The sequence below is a fragment of the Phoca vitulina genome, unplaced genomic scaffold (assembly GCF_004348235.1).
Source record: "Phoca vitulina isolate PV1807 unplaced genomic scaffold, GSC_HSeal_1.0 scaffold13, whole genome shotgun sequence".
NCBI classification, from domain to species: Eukaryota; Metazoa; Chordata; class Mammalia; order Carnivora; family Phocidae; genus Phoca; species Phoca vitulina.
This window is the reverse complement of record NW_022589716.1, coordinates 27,800,609-27,807,080: the sequence shown is the minus strand read 5'-3', so window position 1 is coordinate 27,807,080 and position 6,472 is coordinate 27,800,609.

Sequence of the window (6,472 nt, the reverse complement as noted above, 5' to 3'; positions counted from 1 at the left end):
AATGGATGCTCCAGCCCTGGTCCAGCCTTCAAAAGATTCTAGCTCCTAGGCTTCAGGTCTTTTGACTGAGGCCCCACACATCATGGAGGGGAGAGAAGCTGTCCCAAGTGAGCTCCATCTGAATTACCCACACAAACTGTGAGATACAATAAATGATTATTGTCATTTTAAGTCGTTAAGTTTTGGGGTGGTTTGCCACATAGTAATAGACCACTAACAGGTTCTATGGGTGCACTCTAGCATGATTTCATTTAATCATCACAACATTCTATGAGTTAGACACTATTGTCAATCATTTCACAAGGAGGGAACTTGAGGCAGAGAGAGTCCACGTAGCTAAATAGCAGGTGGGTTGGCAGCCCATCCATGTCCCCTCAGTACTCATCCTTGTAGTCCTTGCCATGTCCTCCTGTAAGTACCTGCAACTCTCCATCTGGAAGTTTTCTCTCCATCCCCACACGGGGCAGGCTAGAATTGCCAGGAGATAATGCTTCTTGGAGCAGGTAAAGGATATGACTTAAAGGATTAAACACCCCAGCTTCCTTGCTTTTTTAGGTAGCGTCACTCTGAGTTGTGTTTTACATGGTCTCTCAGATTCCCCAATGGGATGGAGCCCCAGTTGCCCATAGTGGGAATTTGATCAATAACACACCCTTTATCAGCCACCTTCCCTTCCCTGTTTTACTCCCCTCTCTCCAACAATACTCTTGGGATCACCTCCCAAATTAACTACTTGCTAGCAAACCTTTATCTCAGGGTTAGCTTCTGGAGGGACCCAACCCAAGACACCTAGGTAGTGGCGGTACTGACTTCCAAGCCAGCTCTCTGAACCATGACACCATCGAGCTCATACAAGTCCAACTCCTTAGCATCAGAGATTCCAATTTTCAAATGCAAATAGACCCAACACCTAATAAGACTTTGAAATTATCTGCCAGTTGGGATTAGCCACATTTTAAAAAATTTCTCCATTCATGTAAATCATTGAGAATTCACTAAGTAAATATGAGGCAGGGGAGATTTTATTCAATGCATGTTTGTGTTTTCCTCCCTAGCATTGTTCAGGCTTGTACTTGAACTCTGGCTTCATGTTTTCAGGGCCAAAGGGATGAATTAGCCCAGAGAGCAGAGCTGGTTCCTCTGAGTTTCATCCAGGGATTCCTCCTGTCTTAGAGGGTTGTGAGCTGGAGCAGCCTAAAGCCCTAGAGAGCAGCGACGAGCGGTTGCCATATCAGTCAGCTGGAACAGAACTGCCCAGGCTCATTTTTCTCCTTCTCATTTGCTCTTTTGAAAGCATCAGTGCCTTTGGCAGCCTCACGGGGGTTAACCAGGAAGCCACAGGCTCTGAAAAAATCCACCTGGCTCTGGAGAAAGCCCCAAGCTTTCATTCTCCTCTCCCCAGAGCCCTCTGCCCCCATCCTCCTGCCTACCTGCTTCCCCCCTACTGAGCTCTGGCCTCACCTCCTTAACTCAGGACTATTCTCACACCTCACAAACGCCATCCCCGCCTGCCTACACCTCTCCCTGCCAGTGAGGCTCAGAGGCATGAAGCCTCCCCATCCAACACTCGTCTCCTAATGCCACTTCCAGAGCCTACTCAGGAATACCTTTCCCTTTTTCCCCCAGATGGAAAGAAGTAAGTAGAAAGGAAAGTAATAGTGGAAGAGGTATCTATCTAGTGGACCCGTCCTCTAAGTTAGCATTTCCACAGGTCCCCAGTGCCTGTAGAGATGGTAATAGATGTTTTATAGTCAAGTTTCTTTGGGAAACACTGCACATAAAACATCTTCTTGAAGATTAACAATGCACATTGGCACATTAAAGGCTCAGATATGTCCTGCAGTCAAGAGTTTTAACCTAGCATTTAAAAAAATATATATGACTGCACATCACTCCCACTTTTTAAAACAGAACACCTATTAACATCTGGTAGAGCACGTTCCATGAGACAGCTTGGCAGTCGTTATCCTAAATCTTACAATTATTGCCTACAAAAGGATGTTTCTGATACCTGTTCATGCTGGGCATCTTATGTTTGCAAGATAATAAAACAGATAAGGTCATTGTTCTTTGAATACCTGCCAACCTTTCCAGATTGCTGAGAAGATTAAGTGAACCTGTGTGTGTTGGGCAAAGTATAAAGCATCACAGATGTCTCTTATTATTACTGCTTATAAACTCTAAATTGTAGTTTTGTTTGTAAGGATTGATAATAAGGGAACTTCTAACAACTGTGGCAGGTTGAGTACCAAAAAGTAGACTCTGAGATGCAGGGTGTGCCAGGTGTGTATGAGGGAGTGCTCCTGGTACGAACACCTGAGGAGAAGAGAAGGCAGCAGCATTGGGCAGAGGGAGAAGGTGGGCCATGAGGCATCCCAGTGATAGTTTAAGCCGACCCCAAGGGGCACAGTGGAGCTGGGCTGGCCTTTCAGACTTGGCCTTAGCTGGGCTTGGGGAGCAGGTCTTTACAGCTGCATATTGATCAGTCACTGGACACAGCCACCTCTGGAAAGCAACACGGCCTTGGGTTAGGTGGCTCCATTCATCAGAGGCAAGCTCTGCATTGGACTGCCAGCAGTTGGGGGAGTAAATTCTTCATTCCCAACGAAGGACATGGGTGGCACACACACATGTCCACTCAATAACATTCCAGGAGATTCAAGAAGATTAGTGTTCCATGTCTTGACCCCTTTTAGAATACCAATTGGCAATCGCATCAATGCCCCTTTATTGATTGGGAGAGTTGATTAATGTCTTGCCTTTTGGAACTGACCTTTCAATATTGAACAGGCGAATTTGCAGAGAGACTCCAACTCAAAACCTCCCCTTGATGTATGGTCATCTGGGAATGCCAGATTGCCCCTGTCAATGGGGCCATTTCCCCCTCAACTAGCTAAGGGCCACGTGGTATCTTGCTTCCCTCCAGATGGGCTTCTGTCCCCTTCTTCTTTGTAGGTAGTTGTGCTGGGTATTCTCCAACTTGTCCCACCCTGTTCTGTGCCTCAGGAGGGGCTGACTTCCATGGGCTGCATCAATGGGCTCCCTTGCTTGCCTTCTAATTCTATCTGGATTCAGCTAATGGGAAGCACCAATAGGAAAATGGAAGGCGGGGGGAGCAGACAGAGGTTGGGATGCTTCCCCCTCCCAACACCCCATTCATAGCCAAGAGCAGTGGCTACATTCCTGGTTCCAAGGCCACAGCTCCTACCAGCCTTTTCTCTCCTGCTATTTGCAGTCATTCCTTCTTCTACTTGCCCCGACAAGCCTTGGCATGGGTGAAGGGAAGCTGCTTCCCTCTCCTGTTAGCTGAGGTGCGCCTCCTTGTCCTTCCTGCCTTCCCTAACACTGCCATTTGTGAGCTGAACCTTTAAGAAAGTCTCCCTAGCCATCCCTTTTGGGTTTTTGTTTTTTTTTTCTGCCAGAGCCCTGACTCTCTAAATAACCCCATTCATTTTTCTTGTACATCCCAACCTGTTGTCCAGAAATGAGGTGGCTTCGCCCAGATTCTCCCAAGACTCCTGAAAGTGCAGGAACCAGAGAGGATCCTGATGTTGCGGGTCTTGGAACCCCACACTGAATTCACTGCAACTCACTACTCTTTATTTCTCCTTTCTGTCTCTCTGCTTTATCTTTAATCATCAACACAGTGTTTCTCAACCCTTTTAAAAAGGCATGCTGCCCATTAATAATCATTACAAGGTCTGCTTTACATGGACTTCCTCCTTGTCCTCCCATCATATCATTCTTGATAAATGTTTGTGGGAAGAATGAATGAATGCTTTCGAGCCTCAGTGTGCTCATTTGCAAAATGAGGGTAATAACCTTCATACAAAACCTTATAAAGTAGGTGTCATTGTTACCACAATTTTGCAAGGGGGAAAGTTAAGGATCAGAGAGGTTGAGGAACTTGGCCCAGGGTCACACAGCTAGGAAAGCACAAGATAGGAACAGTCTGGGGCTCTTGATATTGCCCCCCAGCCCACTACCCTTCCCTTCCAGTGTAATGAGGATAAATCAGTGCACCCTTGAAAGGTAGGAAATAGAGATTTCTGAGACCGGAAAGGTATCTACCTTTTTCTCTTTTTAAGTATCCTTTGAAAAACCACAGCAGAAGTCTTACCTGAAGCTCCCCTAGGATCTGGGTGGAAACATTCCTCTTCCCATTCCCATCATGGCCCCAGAAGTCCATTATCCGGTGGACCTTGTGCCTGTTCTCGCATTGTGCCAAGACCTTACCTTACCTCCCTGCAGCTGTGATTAAAAGGGTGAGTCACTGGGCCGTTTAGAGGTGACAGAACATCCGTGGGTTGCAGTTCGAGCTCCACCACTTGCAAAAGGACATGTTCTTGAACCTCACAGAGTTTCAGTTTCTTCCCTGGAAAATGGGTAAAAATATCTATTTCATGAGGTGATGGTAAGAGTCAGGAAACGCAAATACCTAGAACAGTGCCTGGTGCAGAGTCGCGGCTGAGTGAGTATGACATCGCATCCTCACCCTCCCCGGGGTCAGCAGAGTATCCGAGTCTTGGGTGGGGTGCCGGAGGGGAAGCAGGGACCAGCTGCTGATTTATAACCTGGCTTTGGATGTGGCATTACAAATCAGCCAAGGTGTGGAAAGAAGTTATGTCAGGCCCTGTTGTTTGCCAGGGCATGTTCTGTTAGGTCAGGACACTGAGAGCAGGGCTTCAGAAATCCCAGTGAGCAGCTCACCGGTGCCTTGTCAAACCCGACAACCACCATCTGATATGAATTACCTCGAGCCACCAAGAGCGAAACCACGCTCAGGAACTCATTCTGCGAGGGAGTCAGAAATGGAAATGATCGGGAGAAAAGTGGAGCGTTTGGGGGGATTTCATAAGATGAATGCCAAGCATTTCCTAGTCCACAGGCCCTTCGGGCTCCGGGGGTGGAGGCAGAAGGATCTCGAAATTGTTTGGCTGTAAATGACCTGCTCACAGTGGCTCCTTGGGTGCAATTTAAGGAAATGCTAAACCAGCAGACTTACCACGAGGTGGGAACCAGGCACATCTCAGGAACAAAAGTGTAGAGAGTCTTAAGTAAACTTCCAACTCTCTCACCTCCTTTTCTTGTTTCTAAGAGAGAGAAATATTTGAATGGCAAGAAGCCAGCCAGTATCCCACTTCCCTCCTCCCGGCCGGTTGGCTCTTGCCAAGGGGGTGGGTTTGTAGAGGTTCGGGATAGCTGCAGGGGGCTTTCCCCAGGCTGAAGGAAGCCAATTCTCAGAGACTAATGTGGACGGATTGGCCAGAATCCCAAGGCTTGTCTGCAACAGTAAGCAGATTCGTGGGCTTTCCCATTTACACCTGGCTTCTTTTCTGTTTAAAGTGTGTGAAGTACTTCACCATTTGCTAAGAGTTTTCTAGAACATCTTTTCATTTCCTGACGGTGCCCCGCTCAATTCTGCCTTAGGGTTTTTGGACAGTCTGTCCCCTCTGTGTGGAAAGTCATGTCTCACCTTTGACCTTTTTCTTCGATGGATTTCCTTCATCTTCAGATCTCACATGCCATACAATCCGTGAAGTCCTCATGCTTGCTGTCACCCTCCAGTCATATTCTATGCTTTTTTCCCTTGCTGAGCTTATTGCAAATAGAATGAATGGCCTGTTCATTTGAATAATTATTTCAGGTCTGCCCCGTTGACTAAACCAGAAGTTCTAGGTAGGTAAGGATTGAGTCTTATTCAACACTTTATCCCCGTTTCCTGTCAGATTGCCCAGAACAGGTAGGTGCTTGCCGTGGGTTCTTCTGTTGTTATTGGATTGAACTCGTAAATCCTCCAAATAACCTTTATCTTTGTTATCTTCATCTGATATGGATACAGGCTCAGAGAGTGCATGTGACTTACCTGAAGCCACACAGCTGGGAATGTCAGACCTAGAAGCCTGGGCTCTTTGTTCTTTGACCATTGCATGCTGCCTCTTTTTTTTTTTTTTTAAGATTTTATTTGAGAGACAGAGAATGAGCAGGGAGAGGGGCAGAGGGAGAAGCAGACTCCCTGCTGAGCAGGGAGCCCTATGCGGGACTCTATCCCAGGACCCCGGGATCATGACCCGAGCCAAAGGCAGACGCTTAACGACTGAGCCACCCAGGTGCCCCCCATGCTGCCTCTTGGATCCAAATCCCCACCAGTGCTCAGGATGTCCACACATATACACCGTTTTGCTTTTGATCCACTGCCCTTAGGAAGGGAGGTTCTCACAGCTGGTCTGCAGATTGGTTCCAGGCACCCAGGGAGCATGGTAAAAGCCCCAAGGCCCAGCCCCACTTGCAAGGCTTTGTCTCAGAAGGGTGGGGTGAGGCTCTGCTACCTGTAATTTTAACAAGCGCCCACAATTGATTCAGATGCACAGCCAGGATGTGAAACCAGGGTGCCTTAGGTTATCTAGTGCCTGTCTGTATTTTTCTGTTTTGACTGTGATTGCCTGGAGGGGATTGGGGGAGGGAGTGTTCA